General features: G+C 43.9%; 1 long non-coding RNA gene across 2 annotated transcripts in view; it reads right to left on the reverse strand.

Moving 5' to 3' along the window:
• LOC134932867 (uncharacterized) overlaps nt 1-23,323 on the reverse strand; it is a 207,746-nt gene that overhangs the window by 52,530 nt on the left and 131,893 nt on the right. Inside the window, exons 4-5 of one of the 2 annotated variants that reach the window (XR_010179515.1) lie at nt 12,931-13,044; nt 12,248-12,389 (exon numbers count right to left, since the gene is read on the reverse strand). This is a non-coding gene — a long non-coding RNA (uncharacterized LOC134932867). Of the gene's footprint in view, nt 1-12,247; nt 12,390-12,930; nt 13,045-23,323 lie in introns of those variants that run through there. The other variant, XR_010179514.1, reaches the window with a different exon arrangement.

Raw genomic sequence — 23,323 nt, forward strand, 5'->3', positions numbered from 1 at the left:
TAACGAATATCAAGGTCGGCTCCATCAATGTGGGTGGCTTCCATACACCAGCGAAAAGACGTAAGACTCTAACATACTTAAACAGACTTAAACTCCATATAGTTTGTATACAGGAAACCCACCTTTCCTCTGTTGAAACTGATAAATTGCAGATGTTAAACTGGCGAGTTCTTGCATCTGCCCCATACAATCATCCTTATACGCACTGCTTATACTGTATCTCCTCAAATTGATTCTAATATGGGACCTTTGTTAGACTCTTGGCAAAAAGACAAACCCAAACTTGATGAAGCTGACCTTTTATTGAAGCCTTACTCAAAAACCATGAAAATATTACAATCGGCATATTTACAAGAGGTACACTTTAAGTCTATCCATAGGATATATATTGCACCAGCGCAACGGAAATAAATGGACACACTAGAGTCTGGGGAATGTCCCAAATGCAGAATGACTAACACTGAATACTTTCACTGCTTCTGGGCGTGTTCCAAAATTCTCAGCTTCTGGCGTAAAGTCATATATTTCCTTAATTCCACGATAAACCTTACCCTTTCTCCTGACCCATTAGCTTGTTTATGCATTAACTTTAAATATTGGTCGATCTCTCCAATACAACGGCATGTTATTCCCTTTTTGACTATTGCATTGACTGTTGCAAAAAAACTCATACTAACGTACTGGATCAAAAGAAATGATCCTACGATTCAGGAATTGAAAACTAACCTACTGCAACTACTTTACTTTGACAAAAAAAGTCTATCGCACTTTCCCCAGGTAACCAGATAAAGAAATTTATAGACAAATGGGGTACTTATATTACCTCCTTGGATAATGATATACAATCCAGAATTTTATTTGATATAAATACCAATCTCTAAAAATCCTGAATCCGGTTTTGACAGTACGACAATATATACTTAAGCCTTTTAGGACACGTACGCATGATACCAAATGTTTTGAGAAACCATAGCATATTAGCCATTCCTTCCTCCTCCCCCCCCCCCCCCCCATAACCCCTTCGGGGATTATCAGGGTCTGCTTTTCCCTTTTGTCTGCTTGAAATTTATGTATTATTCTCTCTAGATTTCTGTGATATACTATTTCATATAACGGTTAATTTTATATTAGTTTTCTATCTGTATACTTTGTTATACTTAACATGTCTACTACTGTCACCAACGTGAGTATATCTTGGTCATTACAATAACCTTTTGACAGTTAGAAACTATTCATTCTGATGTATGTATCTCTGACTATTGAAACATACTACCATACTTCAGTCAATTTTTGATATGATATATCACGTGTATTTATATTTATTTAATTTCTTCTTTATCCCAAGAGGCAATGTATTGTAGAATATAGTCTTCTTATGACCTGTCACCAACCTTTTTGTTTCAATTCTCATACTTTTGTATTGTCTTATACAATGTGTGAAAACCTAATAAAACTTTGAAACCTAATACAAAGAGTCTCTACAGCATTATATATGATCCGTCACCAGTAGCACAGGATTCCTATATTACTTTCTAGACCAGAGGTTCTCAAACGTGGTCCCTAAGGCACCACAACAGTCCATGTTTTAAGTTTATCCATGCTTGGCCACAGGTGAGTTAATTAGCACATAGGATATACCTAAAACCTGAACCCTTGGGGTGCCTTGAAGACTGTGTTTGAGAACCTCTGTTCTAGACTTTATGCTTATTGAAAGATTATATCATATGATACTTTCATATTCTCAGTGTAATATAGCTTTGTTTGTTTAATTGACTATTTACTCATATTTTTCATACCTTTATTTGATTTTTGTATTTAGCTTTAACACTATAGTCAGATCTCAGATTATAGGAGTATTTAGAATTATTTTTTTTATCTAATAACATATGTTTCTTTGACAGTTAATCAAGTCCTTGGTGCACTGTAACAAAATGCACATCTTAAACATAGAACCAACACAGTGGTTCCCAAATGCGGTCCTCAAGGCACCTCAACAGTTTAAGTTTTAGGGATATACTCGCTTGTACCTAGATGGTGTAATCAAACAGAGGAACTAAATAATTCACCTGTGCCAAAGCATGGATATCCTTAAAACCTGGACTGTTTGCGTGCCTTAAGTACCGCATTTGGGAACCATTGAACTAATACAATTACTGGATAAAGGGTCAATCATAAACACCTTCCAGTATGTGATTAAATCCAGTGTTGGAAAACCTTCCAACAGTTTCTGAATCTTTCCAACCAGCCAACTAGATCGCTGGATGAATAGATAATCTTCTGTTGTGTGGCCAGCTTTACTTCTGTAGTCAGGATGCAGTAGCTAATTTACCCCCATTTGAATAGATGAGCCCTGGAATCAGTAAACTATACATATTGTTGCACAAATTAGGTAGAGAACACATTTTTATGATGGCACAAAGTAATAGAAGAAATAACACGAACTACATAACAAAACAAAATAACCTCCAAGCGCTAGATTATCTGATATTGCACTTAAACTAAAATCATTAATTACACATCCTTGTAAGAAGAAATAATTGTTTTATTTTTAATAATTAAATATATGTGCACAAATTTCATTGATTACATAAAATTATTAAAAAATATATATATGAGGTAGTGAATCCTAATACCGGTATACTACATACAGACAAAACAACATATAACATGTAATTACTATGGTAGGTGAAACACCTTAGCGAATTATTCACCTATGAATGGCAATAGATTTTTTGGATGCCAAATATTCGTGTCCGTTATGCGGTGTAAATATCCATATAGATCTTGAAGTGTCCTTTATATCAAGTAATGCTCTTAAATGTCCATGAATTATTCCAAGTCTCTAATGAGCAAGGGTTAAAAAAAAAGTCACTTTTGGAAGTTGGGAATCCCCACAACTTACTTGTAAGTCCGTGCATCAGAGGAAACCAAAGCATCAAGTGTCCGCCGGCAGACGTAATATGGTGCTCTCAGATCCAGGTGGTTATTTTGTTTTGTTATTGAATTGCTATTGGGAAACGTGGATTCCCTTCTTACCCCCATAGCAGCTTAGCTATCAGATAACGATAAGCGCAGTCCTTTTTGTTTTGTTTTCCTAACACAAACTACATTACTATCAAGACTGTGGAGTGGACTTTCTTCATCATTAGTATTGACAATTTAAAATACTTGAAAAACCACAAGGTTTTTCAATTAATTCTAATTGGTTGTCATATTTCTGCACCCTCAAATTGTTACAGTAATATAGGAAAAACAATGATCTATTTGGGGTTTACTAATCCTGTTGAGGATTCAGAATTATAGCTAGTGCAGAAGTCGATCTCCTCTATTTGTAAATGTGCAGTATTGACACGTTCACCAGCACCCTGATAGGGGACATCTGTCAGGCTTCCCTTCTCTATACGCATGACTTAGAATTGTACAGCTCTTTAGATACTGTATATGCTCACAACACTTCAATGATATTCCCATAAGACAGTGCAGGTCCATGCACTTGCATTGTTGCTGCCAGTGGCGGATTTAGCGGGGGGCGATTAGGTCGAACGCCCCCCCCCTACACATACCGGCACCGGGATGGAGGCCGGGTCCCGCCGCGGTGTTGGGAACGAGGTGGAGAGCGGTGCAGCGCAGCGGGGGAAGGGGAGAGAGAGAGCGTCCTCACGCGCATACAGCGGCTGAGCGGCCTCTGTTCTGACCACGCCCCCCCTTCCTGTACGCGCGTCAGGACGCTCTCTCTCTCTCCCCGTCCCCCGCCTCGCTGCCCGCTCTCCACCTCGTTCCCAATGCCGCGGCGGCACCCGGCCTCCATCTGACTCCTCATGCTGCTGGCTGCAGCAGGTGTCACTGTCTGCCAGCCATGTCTCCTACCCTCCAAACTTTAAGTAAGTGTGTGTGTGTGTGTGCCCCCTCTGTGTTCCATGTCTCCCCCCTCTTCTCCTAACTAAAGTGTATGTGTCCCTGCATTATTTTGGCTCATTCAGTGTACTGTAATGTGAATTTCGGCTCATACATTGTGCTATAACGTGAATTTTGGCTCATTCTGCGTGCTATAACGTGAATTTTGGCTCATTCAGTGTGCTATGATGTGCATTTCGGCTCATTCTGCGTGCTATGATGTGCATTTCGGCTCATTCAGTGTGCTATAATGTGAATTTCGGCTCATTCAGTGTGCTATAATGTGAATTTTGGCTCATTCTGCATGCTATAACGTGAATTTCGGCTCATTCAGTGTGCTATAACGTGAATTTTGGCTCATTCTGCGTGCTATAATGTGAATTTCGGCTCATTCAGTGTGCTATAACGTGAATTTTGGCTCATTCTGTGTGCTATAACGTGAATTTTGGCTCATTCAGTGTGCTATAATGTGCATTTCGGCTCATTCTGCGTGCTATGATGTGCATTTCGGCTCATTCAGTGTGCTATGATGTGCATTTCGGCTCATTCAGTGTGCTATGATGTGAATTTCGGCTCATTCAGTGTGCTATAACGTGAATTTTGGTTCATTCTGCGTGCTATAACGTGAATTTTGGCTCATTCAGTGTGCTATAACGTGAATTTTGGCTCATTCTGCGTGCTATAATGTGAATTTCGGCTCATTCAGTGTGCTATAACGTAAATTTTGGCTCATTCTGCGTGCTATAATGTGAATTTTGGCTCATTCAGTGTGCTATAACGTGAATTTTGGCTCATTCTGCGTGCTATAACGTGAATTTTGGCTCATTCAGTGTGCTATAATGTGCATTTCGGCTCATTCTGCGTGCTATGATGTGCATTTCGGCTCATTCTGCGTGCTATGATGTGCATTTCGGCTCATTCAGTGTGCTATGATGTGCATTTCGGCCCATCAAGTGTGCTATGATGTGAATTTCTGCTCATGCTGCGTGCTATAACGTGAATTTTGGCTCATTCTGCGTGCTATAACGTGAATTTTGGCTCATTCTGCGTGCTATAACGTGAATTTTGGCTCATTCTGCGTGCTATAACGTGAATTTTGGCTCATTCTGCGTGCTATGATGTGCATTTCGGCTCATTCTGTGTGCTATGATGTGCATTTCGGCTCATTCAGTGTGCTATGATGTGCATTTCGGCTCATTCAGTGTGCTATGATGTGAATTTCGGCTCATTCTGCGTGCTATAACGTGAATTGTGGCTCATTCTGCGTGCTATAACGTGAATTTTGGCTCATTCTGCGTGCTATAATGTGAATTTCGGCTCATACAGTGTGCTATAATGTGAATTTTGGATCATACTGTGTGCTACAATGTGAATTTTGGCTCATTCAGTGTGCTATAATGTGAATTTTGGATCATACTGTGTGCTACAATGTGAATTTCAGCTCATACAGTGTGCTATAATGTGAATTTCGGCTCATTCTGTGTGCTGTAGAAACAGAATTTGTCGGCAGATAAGAACCACTTGGCCCATCTAGTCTGCCCCCTTTTTTTTTTTTTACATTATTTTTTATCTCTAACCTTATCTGATCCTTATTTCTTTGTAAGGAGATCCTTATGTCTATCCCATGCATGTTTAAATTGCCCTACTGTCTTAGCCTCTACCACCCCTGATGGAAGGAATGGCGATTCACCAGTCTGTATCACCAGTGCGCAGGGTTCTCTCCACTAACTGGCAACATTTTATCAGTAATGGCAACAATAGGAAATTTAGAAGCGAACGGGAAGGGCATTACTAAATGGGAGGGGCTATGATTAGGGGGAGGGGTCATAATTCTTAAACACCCCCCCCCCCCCTAAAAGTTAAGTCTAGATCCGCCACTTGTTGCTGCCCAGTTATCTTCCTGAAATATCTGACTTCATGGAAAGACAGTTCCGGCCACGTTCCATCTGTGCTGTATGCAGAAACGCATGTTTGCGCCCATGCACAGAGATCTTTCTGACTCAGAAACTGGTACAAAATGCGTAAAATACTATTAAGGGCTCCAACACAAACTGCTGCTGAGAGGCAACAGGGGAGCTAGAGAGAGAGAAAGAGTACAGAAAAGCAGAAAGAGATATAGTGGAACAGGGATGCAAGAGAAAAGGAGGCAGATAATGTGAGAGTGGCTTGTCAGTTGCTTATTCAAATTAAAGTCTGATTTAAGACAACAGGCTGTAGCAGAATACAACGTGAAGGAGGGTATGCTTTATTTTGCCTCACTTATTGTCATTATTTTAGAAGTAGAAATCAGCAGTCGGACTTAATCCCCTGCTGTAATGACTTAATCCCCTGCTGTATTGTTCTCTGTATTGTATTGCAGCTGAGAACAATAGATGAAGGGTTTATGTTAATAAACCATGTTGTGCCTAGGCCAGTGGTTCCCAAACTTTTTTGAATCACGGCGCCCTAGAGCATCAGAATTTTTATCACGGCACCCCTAGTCCAAAAGTTTCTAATTGGGAAATTTATAAAAAAATATGAAATTAAGTAAATTATGTTTATATGTCATACTTAGGTTCAGTTATGTGGTGAGGGACAAGATTTGCTTCTGTTTGTACACATATTTTATGACTGGCAGCCGCAAGTACTAGTTTTTACTATTACATGGATAATAAATAATTTGAATTGGTTCTGGACCACCAACCCGAGGCACCCCTGCAAGTGTCCCGCGGCACCCCAGGGTGCCACGGCACACAGTTTGGGAACCACTGGCCTAGGCGCAGCAAACTAGCCAAGATAACCGTGGACCCATATGTAGGTGGTATACACACCATAGGTGCAGGATGCACAGTGCACATGGACCCCTGAGTTAGGTAGGGCCTCTTGCCTTCTTCTTGATTTATGTGCCAAACCTGCAGTCAGTGATACACAGCCTGTTTTATTTGATTGGCATAAAGGGAGTGAGTCCCAGGTCTAGTTGGCCTTAACCAATGGGGCCAACTTCCGACCAGCCACCATATTAAAATTCCTACTGCTTACAGTTGAGTTCAGGATGCTTTCCTTCCTTGCCTTTACACTCATAATGCTGCCGGATTACATGATGATGCTCTGATGTAGAAGATAGTGGTGGCTCTGTGCTACTGCTGTTTTTTTGTTATTGGTACTACCGTTTCCTTTTACCTCTGTCCTGTTTGCAGTTTGGAGAAGTCATATGATAGGTCAGTTACTGGTCACCACAACCATACCCGTTACTACACTTGTCAGTGGTTACATGGATTGTATGGTAGGTTGATGCAAAGAGATTCTGGACAACACAATTGACTATTTATAAAGTCAGTAGAATGCCTGTACTGGACAAATAGTAGTTACCAGGGATATCCCCACCTATGCTCTGCATACTCCATCAAATTTCAAATTACCAAGGAGTCTACAAACCTAGAGTACAGAGCATCCATTCTTAAACTAGATTATTTTCTAATTTTCCATTAGTCAAAAAAACACTTATGTGAGTTATGAAACTCACAGAAAGGATTCTGCATCCACATTGAAAACATGAGGGCTGAAAGAGAGTAGTGGAGACTCTTTGGAGCAACCGTAGTGCTGGTGGTAGAGAATGACTGAGGTTGAGGTCAATATGCAGATATATTTAAGATAATACTGAAGAAGTGTCAAAGCCTGAATGTAGCCTGTCCATGAGACACACACAAGGTGAATTGCATCTCAATATATTCCATTGAGCAGATTTTGCTGGTTATGTGGAAGTACTGTACCTGCATTTCTTTGTGAAACATATTCTTGTTTTTGCTTTCTTTCTTGAAAGATTGCATAGGTTTCTTAAGTGCATTCCTTGCAGCTATAACATTGCTTATGCTGATCTTATACCACCCCCCCTATCAATCAAGATGTCATCACTATTATTATTGCCTGACTCTGACTTATCACCAGATATATAATGATAATTTTCAAGGCTAGCTGATTTATCATTCTTATTATCATTGGTGGCAGTGCTATAGCAGTAATAATATCATCACTATCATTACTGTGTTGTAGGGAATGTAGAAGCATTGAGGATAATAGCTGTTTTCTATTTACACTACCTCCATTTTTAAATTGTATATGTTGATTTTTTTTTATCCTAACTTATGTAAATCCTATCTGTCCCTTCTTTCCGTGCTCCTCATTTTTGGGTCTTTTTAAAAAAAAATATATATAGCTATATACCTTTTAATATCAGAATTTTAGACAATTTTTATTCACTCTTCAGATGTTAGTAATTGCACACTTTTGACTGCCAATGAGATTAACTACTTTAGTATTACTAGAGAGTGGATTTGGAACTGACGCAGAGTTGGCCATACAGTAATTGCTCCTATAGTAGCTTGTGTGGAACAATATATATATATATATATATATATATACACAGTCACAATGGGAAAAAGGCGGCACTCTCAGGACTTGTAGTAATGTTATACCAAAGAAGAGACAGACAACTACTCCATAGCTCTGTAGATTAACGTTTCGATTTATCCAAAAACCGTCATCAGAATCATATAACATGCAATACAAACAAGACATACTTACATAACCTTCTCCCCCCGTCAGGAAGCCGCTGGCGCCGCGCCGTCTCCCGGGTCAGTGACGTCACACGTGCGACACGCGCCCTCCGGCGCGCCCTGGTGACCGCCCGGCGTCATGGCAACCCGGCCCTAACAAACCACTGTGAATGATAAAAAACAACAAAAGCAAAATACACATGTGGCTGCAGATTAAACAAACAGACTTTTACTATAGTCACTAAACCGATGCTAGACAATAGGTACATAAGCTATTACTAATCTAAAAATAGCACATACTAGCAGTTAAACCTAAAAAAAGGAATGGTTATGTTACAAAAAACAACTCAACGGTAGCGTCTCATTTAAACCGCGAGGGGAGACCGTGTCCAAGCGGTGAATCCAACGCGATTCTTTTTGCAGCAATACCTTGTGTCTATCACCCCCCCCGTGTCCTCTTGGGTGCTTGATCTATAATTTTGTACCGTAAGGTACTGAGCCCATGATTGAATGCTTTGAAGTGCCTAGCAACCGGCTGACTATGTGTCCCAGTGTGTTCTAATGCCTGTCTAATCGCGGACCTATGTAAGGCCATCCGTTCCTTAAATTGCCTTGTGGTCTTCCCCACATAGAGGAGACCACAAGGACAGCGTATGAAGTAAACAACAAATGTGCTTGAGCACGTTAACACCTGTCGAATGGCACACCTCACTCCCGTCTGTGGGTGCGGAAAGGAACTCCCCGTCTCCATGTAGCTACATGTGGTGCATCCAGTGCACCTGTAGCAGCCTGTTTTTTTGGTCAAAAAATTGGTAGGGACTATGTTCTGGAAGGAAGAAATGTCATTCTTCACCAACCAATCTTTGAGGTTGCGGTCCCTAGCAAAACTGGGCATCATCGTGGCATTCCGGAGACACGGCAAGTCCTTGTCCGTAGTCACTATGGGCCACAATCTTTTAGCACATTTAGCAATCTTCCCACTCGAGGAGTGGTACCTCTGGACAAAAGGGACAACCTCTCTGCCCCCCCCCTTTTTTGGACTCTTTTCTAATGTCTTTGCCCTAGGAATTTTGAGCACTTTCTCCTTGGCTTCAATCAAGGCATCAAATTTATACCCCCTTGCAATAAATTGACGTATCATGAGGTCAATCTCCTTCTCAGTTTCCACTGGATCATCGGAAATCCGATGAACTCTCAGAAACTGAGAGTAAGGTAGCCCCATTTTGGTCGCGCTAGGATGCTGACTAGCAAAGTGTAGCATGGTGTTTCTATCAGTGCTTTTCTTATACAATCCTGTATGAATCTTACCCTCCTGCAGGGAAATGCAAACATCAAGGTAATTAACGCTAACATCACTGATCTCATATGTATACTTAATAGTGGTGTCACAAGAATTAACATGTAGCATTAAATCAATAAAATCCTGCTTGGGACCCGTCCAGATTAGCAGCAAATCGTCTATATACCTCACGAAAAAAATAATTTTTTCTGCCACACCTGGATCAGTGAGAAAGGCATCACGTTCCAGGTCAAACATATAGCAGTTGGCGAACGCGGGGGCCACGCATGACCCCATCGCGCATCCCTGCCGCTGTATGTACCACCCCTTGTCAAACAAAAAATAATTGCGTTTCAATGTCAATTCTAGTAATCTTAGAAAAAAAGATACATCGGGTCCATTATATCGAGGGCTCGTGGACAGCAACCTCCTGACTGCTTCTAGCCCCTCCTGGTGGGGTATGTTCGTATACAGGCTTACTATGTCCATCGTGCATAGGAAGCTGCCCACTGGCACCTCTTTGATCGCCTGTAGCTTCAGAATTAACGCCGTCGTATCCTTCAAGTAGGTGGACTGAACCTGGATAACGGGTTGGAGATAGTTATCCAAGTATTTGGAGACTTTATAATAAATGGAATCTCTGGCGGCGATGATCGGCCGGCCAGGCGGCTCCGTCGGGTGCTTATGCACTTTAGGTAGCGTGTATAATACCGGGGCCACAGGATGTTCCTCAAAAAGAGCCAGCTGTGTGCTCTTCGTGATGATTCCATCCTTGACCGCTGTTTCCAAAATATTGCCCAGTTCTTGGTTGTACATCTTGGTCGGATCAGCACTCAATTTGGCATAGACAGCTGTATCCCCCAGCTGCCGATAGATCTCATTCTTATATTGTCCCAGATCTTGTATAACAATTCCGCCCCCCTTGTCGGCAGGGCGGATGATGATGGACTGGTCCATGCTCAGGACCTTAAGAGCTTCCATCTCATTTTTAGATAAATTGGGCCTAAGTTGTCCTTCCCGTTTCTTGATCTCCAATACCTGCTGATCCAGAGTTCTATTGAAGCATTTCAATGAGGTATTCATACTTAGTGGATCAAAATTTGATTTGCTGCGAATCACTGTACCGGTCTCAGTTGCACTGGGAGTCGGCATCTTAGAGAAATGTTCTTTGAGTCGGAGCTTACGGTCAAATTTATAATGATCCAATTTCCATTGGAAGTCATCAAAACTGCTAGATGGCACAAATGACAGTCCTTTGTTGAGAACCCGTAATTCAGCATCCGACAGAGTCCGACTGGACAAGTTAAAAACGATTTGGTTTTCTTCTTGGTGGCAGCTTTTGAGCGTCCTTTGCCACTGCTTCCCTCGTCGGGTAGCCGGTCTCCTTTTGTGTCACGCTGAGCGCGCGTACTCACCCCTAAAGGGGGTTTGTTCGCTGCACCTCTCTTTTGTGTCTCAATCTCGCTTTGGGAGGAATTACCTCCACTTGAGGACTCCGCATCACCAGGAAAGCGTCTAAATCTATATTGTCGAGGTCTATACTGCCTTTGTCCATCCAGGTGTTGGGCCCAAGAGTAGACCTTACATTCAGCATAATCTTTCTGTACCAACTGTAATTTGTCCCGTTTGAACTTAACGAGCTCACGTCGGTATTTCTCGACTTGGGTGGTCAATTTCTCCATCCAGTTCTCCTTATCGTCTGATTTGAGGATGTCTAGATGTGCTGCCTCAAATATAGCTTTCTTGCTGCGGATCTCAGACAGTTCCCTGGACGACTCCTCAATAACGAGTAGGATGAGATCCAGGCTGCATTTATTGAGAATGGCAGCCCATTTCCTACAAAACTCAGCGTTATACTTCCCAATCGTTGGGATATTGCGTATCCGGAACCCTCTGGGGATTTGTCCACTCCTGTGGTAATCCGACAGGGTCACCCCGTGCAAATAAAAGTCAACCTCTTTTTTGGATAACCTTAGTAGTTGTGTAAAAAGCTGTTCAGGTACTTCCAATCCACCTGTTGATTCCAGCTTATCCTTCACCCTAATAGTGTCAGCATCGGCGTCAGAATAACTCCACGTTTCTCCCGTGGGTAAAACAACATTTCTGTAGCCAGTGTTACTTTGCATGATGAGTGAGATAAAAACAAAAACCGTCCAGGATTGAGTGACCGTGCACTCCGCCCTCCTGGTAACCGGGAGGAATCCAGACAGTCAAACCAAAAATAATCAAAAGCGGTGCCTTGTGTCCCGTGTATTGCTGCGGCTGGGTGCTGTCCCACCGCTAATCCACAATGCACGTGTATTCACCTTCCATACACACCGGCACTCAGCTGTGTCCCCACAAATGTGCCCAGGTGCCCTCCAAACAAGACCCAGCACGGGTCTAAACAGTCACAATGGGAAAAAGGCGGCACTCTCAGGACTTGTAGTAATGTTATACCAAAGAAGAGACAGACAACTACTCCATAGCTCTGTAGATTAACGTTTCGATTTATCCAAAAACCGTCATCAGAATCATATAACATGCAATACAAACAAGACATACTTACATAACCTTCTCCCCCCGTCAGGAAGCCGCTGGCGCCGCGCCGTCTCCCAAGTCAGTGACGTCACACGTGTGACACGCGCCCTCCGGCGCGCCCTGGTGACCGCCCGGCGTCATGGCAACCCGGCCCTAACAAACCACTGTGAATGATAAAAAACAACAAAAGCAAAATACACATGTGGCTGCAGATTAAACAAACAGACTTTTACTATAGTCACTAAACCGATGCTAGACAATAGGTACATAAGCTATTACTAATCTAAAAATAGCACATACTAGCAGTTAAACCTAAAAAAAGGAAACACTGATAGAAACACCATGCTACACTTTGCTAGTCAGCATCCTAGCGCGACCAAAATGTGGCTACCTTACTCTCACTTGTTATTTGGCTCACCTTGAAAAAGGGGCTTGCGCGCCCCGAAACGTTGGAACCACCAGCCATGGACTAAAAGCACTAGCACCTTACTTTGGCTTTGTCAGTCTCTGAGTGCCGCTGTTTGCTATACAGCCTGTCACTTATATATATATATATATATATATATATATATATAATGTGGATAGGCGGCACTCACAGGGAATTGTAGTCAAAAGAAACACACATTGCGGCAACAGGTGTGAGTTTCTAATGTTTCGGATTTTAATTCGTCTTCAGAGAACACAGATACAAACAACTTCACTTACCTAAACAGACTCCAAGTACCAGAAAGACACCCGTGCTGCGGCGAGATCCGGCCGGGGACGGTGCGCTAACGTCATCAAGGTGCGAACCATTCAGTCCTGCAAGCCGCCTCCCCTCTGTAGTATTGTATAGTACAAACATAAAAAAAAAATTTTTTTAATAAAATAGTTTTGAATAAGTTTTAATACATGTTTTTCATCCTATTCACTCATAAAAAAAACCCTGTCAATTTCTGAATGTTTTTCAAAAAGAAAAAAAAATGCCAGTTAAATGGTTAAAAGATATGAAGTAAAGCAATCAGTATACGTGGTGACGAGAGGCTCAACATCACCAAAGCTACATATTTCACATTGGTAAAAATAATGGCATACAGTGAGTGATAAGCAGTGACAGGCAAACAGCAGTACAAAACCTATATAGGTATTTTATGATTTTACATTCCCTTGTTAATGTGAAGTCAGGATCTAGATTATACTCTTAAATTAATAGCGCCCTTTGCAATCAGTAATATTGTTTGTGGTACAGTATAATCTGAAAATGATTTGCAAAACCCCTTAGGTGATACTTTACTTTCATGAGTCATTGATCTGGAAGATGCCATGTAATAACTTCATAACCCTTGGGTCACACGAAGAGAAATCATGGGTCTTGCAACATGTAAATGTCTTCAGGTGGGGCACACATGGGGAATGTATTTATCCATCTCTCACATGGAAAGCATGCTTTGAGGATACCATAGGTTTATTTAAACATACAATTCACAGATCATGGGAAAAAAATTTTCATCAAGCAGTCTAGGCAAGAATATAACCCACTGCAACTTTCAAATACAATTCCAGTACAATTTTCCTTATACCTATCTCAATACACACGCGTCTATAATTTATTGTATATTGAGCGTTCCTACCACTTTACAAAAAGCAATTCACAAATAGTCTCTATATAGCACGGATGGACTGGGGTTCTGAAACAACTCTGGCACACTGCTCTGCAAAAGTGTGGTCCATGGGGTAAGAGGGCGTGACCACAACTGAAGGAGGTGCAGCCATGGTACGGTCATGGCTTATGGTGGCCTGACCTCACAGCACGCTCCCATCAATCTGTAAGCCTAGTACACTGCATGTGGCCAGTCTGGCCCATCAGCACTTCTGGCATTTACCAGAAGTTCCAAATGGCCACTGCAGCTCTGCTATATAGTTACAACATTTACAATACTGTTGGATCCATTGCTTCTCTTGCATGGTCCTCAGCCACAGTGGAATTAAATGAAACACATAAAATGAGACAGAGTGAGAGAGAGCATTTAGTGTAACAGGACTTGTCACAATTCTGGGTCAGACATGATGGATTCTAACAATCAGCTGGGATTCACAATACAAACAGCAGGGGCGCACTAGTGGTTTTCCTCAGGAACCCCCAGCAAGTAGTTTTGAGTTATGCTGTGCCTAAAATGCAGGTTGCAGGTGGTTCTTAGCATAAATGTGATTCCCTGGTGTTTTGTAGGGTGGAGTGAGTGCAACTCTTGTGAAAATATCTTACTTTTGTACATTGTCCTGGCAGAGAGGCAAGGTCTCCCCCATGTCAACAGAGATAGGAACACAGATATGGTGCAAAAGAATTAGAGATGAGCGGGTTCGGTTTCTTTGAATCCGAACCCGCACGAACTTCACTTTTTTTTCCACGGGTCCGAGCGACTCGGATCTTCCCGCCTTGCTCGGTTAACCCGAGCGCGCCCGAACGTCATCATGACGCTGTCGGATTCTCGCGAGGCTCGGATTCTATCGCGAGACTCGGATTCTATATAAGGAGCCGCGCGTCGCCGCCATTTTCACTCGTGCATTGAGATTGATAGGGAGAGGACGTGTCTGGCGTCCTCTCCATTAGAATAGAGATAGATAGATTAGATAGAGAGAGATTGTGCAGAGTCGCAGACAGAGTTAGTTTACCACAGTCAGTGACCAGTGCAGTTGCTAGTTAACTTTTATTTAATATAATATATCCGTTCACTTCTCTCTGCTATATCCGTTCTCTGCCTGAAAAAAAAAACGATACACAGCACAGTCAGTCACACAGTGTGACTCAGTCTGTGTGCACTCAGCTCAGCCCAGTGTGCTGCACAGTCATCAATGTATAAATTAAAAGCTTATAATTAATTGTGGGGGAGACTGGGGAGCACTGCAGGTTGTTAGCAGGAGCCAGGAGTACAATTATATTAATTAACAGTGCACACTTTTGCTGCAGGAGTGGTGACCAGTGCCTGACCACCAGTATAGTATTGTTGTATACTACTAATATCTCTTTAAATATCAACCAGTCTATATTAGCAGCAGACACAGTACAGTGCGGTAGTTCACGGCTGTGGCTACCTCTGTGTCGGCACACGGCAGGCAGTCCGTCCGACCAGAATTGTATTATTTATTATTATATACCTACCACCTAACCGTGGTTTTTTTTTCATTCTTTATACCGTCATAGTGTCATCCTAATTGTTACGAGTATACTACTATCTCTTTATCAACCAGTGTACAGTGCGGTAGTTCACGGCTGTGGCTACCTCTGTGTCGGCACACGGCAGGCAGTCCGTCCGACCAGAATTGTATTATTTATTATTATATACCTACCACCTAACCGTGGTTTTTTTTTCATTCTTTATACCGTCATAGTGTCATCCTAATTGTTACGAGTATACTACTATCTCTTTATCAACCAGTGTACAGTGCGGTAGTTCACGGCTGTGGCTACCTCTGTGTCGGCACACGGCAGGCAGTCCGTCCGACCAGAATTGTATTATTTATTATTATATACCTACCACCTAACCGTGGTTTTTTTTTCATTCTTTATACCGTCATAGTGTCATCCTAATTGTTACGAGTATACTACTATCTCTTTATCAACCAGTGTACAGTGCGGTAGTTCACGGCTGTGGCTACCTCTGTGTCGGCACACGGCAGGCAGTCCGTCCGACCAGAATTGTATTATTTATTATTATATACCTACCACCTAACCGTGGTTTTTTTTTCATTCTTTATACCGTCATAGTGTCATCCTAATTGTTACGAGTATACTACTATCTCTTTATCAACCAGTGTACAGTGCGGTAGTTCACGGCTGTGGCTACCTCTGTGTCGGCACACGGCAGGCAGTCCGTCCGACCAGAATTGTATTATTTATTATTATATACCTACCACCTAACCGTGGTTTTTTTTTCATTCTTTATACCGTCATAGTGTCATCCTAATTGTTACGAGTATACTACTATCTCTTTATCAACCAGTGTACAGTGCGGTAGTTCACGGCTGTGGCTACCTCTGTGTCGGCACACGGCAGGCAGTCCGTCCGACCAGAATTGTATTATTTATTATTATATACCTACCACCTAACCGTGGTTTTTTTTTCATTCTTTATACCGTCATAGTGTCATCCTAATTGTTACGAGTATACTACTATCTCTTTATCAACCAGTGTACAGTGCGGTAGTTCACGGCTGTGGCTACCTCTGTGTCGGCAGTCGGCAGGCAGTCCGTCCATCCATAATTGTATTATTATTATAATATATACCACCTAACCGTGGTTTTTTTTTCATTCTTTATACCGTCATAGTGTCATACTAGTTGTTACGAGTATACTACTATCTCTTTATCAACCAGTGTACAGTGCGGTAGTTCACGGCTGTGGCTACCTCTGTGTCGGCAGTCGGCAGGCAGTCCGTCCATCCATAATTGTATTATTATTATAATATATACCACCTAACTGTGGTTTTTTTTGCATTCTTTATACCGTCGTCATAGTGTCATACTAGTTGTTACGAGTATACTACTATCTCTTTATCAACCAGTGTACAGTGCGGTAGTTCACGGCTGTGGCTACCTCTGTGTCGGCAGTCGGCAGGCAGTCCGTCCATCCATAATTGTATTATTATTATAATATATACCACCTAACCGTGGTTTTTTTTTCATTCTTTATACCGTCGTCATAGTGTCATACTAGTTGTTACGAGTATACTACTATCTCTTTATCAACCAGTGTACAGTGCGGTAGTTCACGGCTGTGGCTACCTCTGTGTCGGCAGTCGGCAGGCAGTCCGTCCATCCATAATTGTATTATTATTATAATATATACCACCTAACCGTGGTTTTTTTTTCATTCTTTATACCGTCGTCATAGTGTCATACTAGTTGTTACGAGTATACTACTATCTCTTTATCAACCAGTGTACAGTGCGGTAGTTCACGGCTGTGGCTACCTCTGTGTCGGCAGTCGGCAGGCAGTCCGTCCATCCATAATTGTATTATTATTATAATATATACCACCTAACCGTGGTTTTTTTATACCACCTAACCGTGGCAGTCCGTCCATAATTGTATACTAGTATCCAATCCATCCATCTCCATTGTTTACCTGAGGTGCCTTTTAGTTCTGCCTATAAAATATGGAGAACAAAAAAGTTGAGGTTCCAAAATTAGGGAAAGATCAAGATCCACTTCCACCTCGTGCTGAAGCTGCTGCCACTAGTCATGGCCGAGACGATGAAATGCCAGCAACGTCGTCTGCCAAGGCCGATGCCCAATGTCATAGTACAGAGCATGTCAAATCCAAAACACCAAATATCAGAAAAAAAAGGACTCCAAAACCTAAAATAAAATTGTCGGAGGAGAAGCGTAAACTTGCCAATATGCCATTTACCACACGGAGTGGCAAGGAACGGCTGAGGCCCTGGCCTATGTTCATGGCTAGTGGTTCAGCTTCACATGAGGATGGAAGCACTCAGCCTCTCGCTAGAAAACTGAAAAGACTCAAGCTGGCAAAAGCACCGCAAAGAACTGTGCGTTCTTTGAAATCCCAAATCCACAAGGAGAGTCCAATTGTGTCGTTTGCGATGCCTGACCTTCCCAACACTGGACGTGAAGAGCATGCGCCTTCCACTATTTGCATGCCCCCTGCAAGTGCTGGAAGGAGCACCCGCAGTCCAGTTCCTGATAGTCAGATTGAAGATGTCAGTGTTGAAGTACACCAGGATGAGGAGGATATGGGTGTTGCTGGCGCTGGGGAGGAAATTGACCAGGAGGATTCTGATGGTGAGGTGGTTTGTTTAAGTCAGGCACCCGGGGAGACACCTGTTGTCCGTGGGAGGAATATGGCCGTTGACATGCCAGGTGAAAATACCAAAAAAATCAGCTCTTCGGTGTGGAGGTATTTCACCAGAAATGCGGACAACAGGTGTCAAGCCGTGTGTTCCCTTTGTCAAGCTGTAATAAGTAGGGGTAAGGACGTTAACCACCTCGGAACATCCTCCCTTATACGTCACCTGCAGCGCATTCATAATAAGTCAGTGACAAGTTCAAAAACTTTGGGTGACAGCGGAAGCAGTCCACTGACCAGTAAATCCCTTCCTCTTGTAACCAAGCTCACGCAAACCACCCCACCAACTCCCTCAGTGTCAATTTCCTCCTTCCCCAGGAATGCCAATAGTCCTGCAGGCCATGTCACTGGCAAGTCTGACGAGTCCTCTCCTGCCTGGGATTCCTCCGATGCATCCTTGCGTGTAACGCCTACTGCTGCTGGCGCTGCTGTTGTTGCCGCTGGGAGTCGATGGTCATCCCAGAGGGGAAGTCGTAAGCCCACTTGTACTACTTCCAGTAAGCAATTGACTGTTCAACAGTCCTTTGCGAGGAAGATGAAATATCACAGCAGTCATCCTACTGCAAAGCGGATAACTGAGTCCTTGACAACTATGTTGGTGTTAGACGTGCGTCCGGTATCCGCCGTTAGTTCACAGGGAACTAGACAATTTATTGAGGCAGTGTGCCCCCGTTACCAAATACCATCTAGGTTCCACTTCTCTAGGCAGGCGATACCGAGAATGTACACGGACGTCAGAAAAAGACTCACCAGTCTCCTAAAAAATGCAGTTGTACCCAATGTCCACTTAACCACGGACATGTGGACAAGTGGAGCAGGGCAGGGTCAGGACTATATGACTGTGACAGCCCACTGGGTAGATGTATGGACTCCCGCCGCAAGAACAGCAGCGGCGGCACCAGTAGCAGCATCTCGCAAACGCCAACTCTTTCCTAGGCAGGCTACGCTTTGTATCACCGCTTTCCAGAATACGCACACAGCTGAAAACCTCTTACGGCAACTGAGGAAGATCATCGCGGAATGGCTTACCCCAATTGGACTCTCCTGTGGATTTGTGGCATCGGACAACGCCAGCAATATTGTGTGTGCATTAAATATGGGCAAATTCCAGCACGTCCCATGTTTTGCACATACCTTGAATTTGGTGGTGCAGAATTTTTTAAAAAACGACAGGGGCGTGCAAGAGATGCTGTCGGTGGCCAGAAAAATTGCGGGACACTTTCGGCGTACAGGCACCACGTACAGAAGACTGGAGCACCACCAAAAACTACTGAACCTGCCCTGCCATCATCTGAAGCAAGAAGTGGTAACGAGGTGGAATTCAACCCTCTATATGCTTCAGAGGTTGGAGGAGCAGCAAAAGGCCATTCAAGCCTATACAATTGAGCACGATATAGGAGATGGAATGCACCTGTCTCAAGTGCAGTGGAGAATGATTTCAACGTTGTGCAAGGTTCTGATGCCCTTTGAACTTGCCACACGTGAAGTCAGTTCAGACACTGCCAGCCTGAGTCAGGTCATTCCCCTCATCAGGCTTTTGCAGAAGAAGCTGGAGGCATTGAAGAAGGAGCTAACACGGAGCGATTCCGCTAGGCATGTGGGACTTGTGGATGCAGCCCTTAATTCGCTTAACAAGGATTCACGGGTGGTCAATCTGTTGAAATCAGAGCACTACATTTTGGCCACCGTGCTCGATCCTAGATTTAAAGCCTACCTTGGATCTCTCTTTCCGGCAGACACAGGTCTGCTGGGGTTGAAAGACCTGCTGGTGACAAAATTGTCAAGTCAAGCGGAACGCGACCTGTCAACATCTCCTCCTTCACATTCTCCCGCAACTGGGGGTGCGAGGAAAAGGCTCAGAATTCCGAGCCCACCCGCTGGCGGTGATGCAGGGCAGTCTGGAGTGACTGGTGATGCTGACATCTGGTCCGGACTGAAGGACCTGACAACGATTACGGACATGTCGTCTACTGTCACTGCATATGATTCTCTCAACATTGATAGAATGGTGGAGGATTATATGAGTGACCGCATCCAAGTAGGCACGTCACACAGTCCGTACTTATACTGGCAGGAAAAAGAGGCAATTTGGAGGCCCTTGCACAAACTGGCTTTATTCTACCTAAGTTGCCCTCCCACAAGTGTGTACTCCAAAAGAGTGTTTAGTGCCGCCGCTCACCTTGTCAGCAATCGGCGTACGAGGTTACATCCAGAAAATGTGGAGAAGATGATGTTCATTAAAATGAATTATAATCAATTCCTCCGCGGAGACATTGACCAGCAGCAATTGCCTCCACAAAGTACACAGGGAGCTGAGATGGTGGATTCCAGTGGGGACGAATTGATAATCTGTGAGGAGGGGGATGTACACGGTGATATATCGGAGGGTGAAGATGAGGTGGACATCTTGCCTCTGTAGAGCCAGTTTGTGCAAGGAGAGATTAATTGCTTCTTTTTTGGGGGGGGTCCAAACCAACCCGTCATATCAGTCACAGTCGTGTGGCAGACCCTGTCACTGAAATGATGGGTTGGTTAAAGTGTGCATGTCCTGTTTTGTTTATACAACATAAGGGTGGGTGGGAGGGCCCAAGGATAATTCCATCTTGCACCTCTTTTTTCTTTTCTTTTTCTTTGCATCATGTGCTGATTGGGGAGGGTTTTTTGGAAGGGACATCCTGCGTGACACTGCAGTGCCACTCCTAGATGGGCCCGGTGTTTGTGTCGGCCACTAGGGTCGCTAATCTTACTCACACAGCTACCTCATTGCGCCTCTTTTTTTCTTTGCGTCATGTGCTGTTTGGGGAGGGTTTTTTGGAAGGGACATCCTGCGTGACACTGCAGTGCCACTCCTAGATGTGCCCGGTGTTTGTGTCGGCCACTAGGGTCGCTAATCTTACTCACACAGTCAGCTACCTCATTGCGCCTCTTTTTTTCTTTGCGTCATGTGCTGTTTGGGGAGGGTTTTTTGGAAGGGCCATCCTGCGTGACACTGCAGTGCCACTCCTAGATGGGCCCGGTGTTTGTGTCGGCCACTAGGGTCGCTTATCTTACTCACACAGCGACCTCGGTGCAAATTTTAGGACTAAAAATAATATTGTGAGGTGTGATGTGTTCAGAATAGGCTGAAAATGAGTGTAAATTATGTTTTTTGAGGTTAATAATACTTTGGGATCAAAATTACCCCCAAATTCTATGATTTAAGCTGTTTTTTAGGGTTTTTTTAAAAAAACACCCGAATCCAAAACACACCCGAATCCGACAAAAAAAATTCGGTGAGGTTTTGCCAAAACGCGGTCGAACCCAAAACACGGCCGCGGAACCGAACCCAAAACCAAAACACAAAACCCGAAAAATTTCCGGCGCTCATCTCTAAAAAGAATAGCACAGGTTATCAGGGCTGGCAACAGAAATCTTGGGGCCCGGTACACTGATAACTCTGCGGGCCCCCCCTTGACCTGCATGTGACAATAAATGTATTGACAAATATTTGAGACTTTAATACCATAATTGTGCAAATACAGGGAGCCGTACAATTTGGGGGTCAATGGGTGCTTACGCACATTATGCCAGATACAGCCCCTTACACACATTACTCCAGGTACAGCCCATTACACACATTATGCCAGGTACAGCCCATTACACACATTATGCCAGGTACAGCCCATTACACACATTATGCCAGGTACAGCCACGTACACACATTACTCCAGGTACATCCCATTACACACATTATGCCAGGTACAGCCTATTACACACATTATGCCAGGTACAGCCACGTACACACATTACTCCAGGTACAGCCCATTACACACATTATGCCAGGTACAGCCACGTACACACATTGTGCCAGGTACAGCCCATTACACACATTGTGCCAGGTACAGCCCATTACACACATTGTGCCAGGTACAGCCCATTACACACATTATGCCAGGTACAGCCACTTACACACATTATGCCAGGCACAGCCACTTACACACATTACTCCAGGTACAGCCCATTACACACATTATGCCAGGTACAGCCACGTACACACATTGTGCCAGGTACAGCCCATTACACACATTGTGCCAGGTACAGCCCATTACACACATTGTGCCAGGTACAGCCCATTACACACATTATGCCAGGTACAGCCCCTTACACACATTACGCCAAGTACAGCCCATTACACACATTATGCCAGGTACAGCCACTTACACACATTATGCCAGGTGCAGCCCATTACACACATTATGCCAGGTACAGCCACGTACACACATGCCAGGTACAGCCCCTTACACACATTACGCCAAGTACAGCCCAGTACACACATTATGCCAGGTACAGCCACGTACACACATTATGCCAGGTACAGCCCAGTATACAGGCAGGCACATTACCTCCCATACCCCCCCTTCCCCCAATCCTCCACACACTGATTATGGAGCTCCATTGGCAGCAGCACTCTGGCAGGCACCTCACCTCCCATGCACACCCACCCCGACATATATTGATTATGGACAGATATAGGTATAGACAGCACTCACTGTCTACAATCTGTCCCCTTCACAGTCCTTTCGCACACTTGCAGTCCCGCCGCTCCTGTAGGTTGGCGCAGCAGCAGAGACAGGGCGGGCACGGAGGAGAAGAGGGGAGGTGCGCGACGTCAATGCACACAGTAATCTGGACAGCTGACCTGGGGGACTGCTGCAGTAGTACAAATACCTACTACACAGTGGGTGTCCGGCGCAATGCCGTGATCTATATCGCGACAACCACCCATGCTGCAGCTGCCGCACTGCAGACCTTGGGGCCTCTCACAACCTTGGGGCCTGGGATGGGTGTCCCCTTTCACCCCCCCTGTCGCCGGGCCTGCAGGTTATACTGCTATCTGACATTGGTGGTGATTCCGAGTTGATCGCTTGCTAGCAGTTTTTAGCAGCCATGTAAAGCATTGTCGCCTCCCACCGGGGAGTGTATTTTTGCTTTGCAGAAATGTGAACGCCTGTGCAGCAGAGCGCCTGCAAAAACATTTTGTGCAAAACAAGACCAGCCCTGTACTTACTCTTCGTGTGCGTTGATTCTAGCATTGGAGGGTTGGCTTTTGACGTCACACACCCGCCCAGCATTCGCCCAGCCATGTCTGCGTTTTCTCTGGCACGCCTGCGTTTTTCTAAGCACTCCCTGAAAACGGTCAGTTGACACCCAGAAATGCCCCTTTCCTGTCAATCTTCTTGCGGCCGCCAGTGCAAATGAAAACGTCACTAGAACCTG

Source organism: Pseudophryne corroboree, chromosome 6, assembly GCF_028390025.1.
Source record: "Pseudophryne corroboree isolate aPseCor3 chromosome 6, aPseCor3.hap2, whole genome shotgun sequence".
NCBI lineage: Eukaryota > Metazoa > Chordata > Amphibia > Anura > Myobatrachidae > Pseudophryne > Pseudophryne corroboree.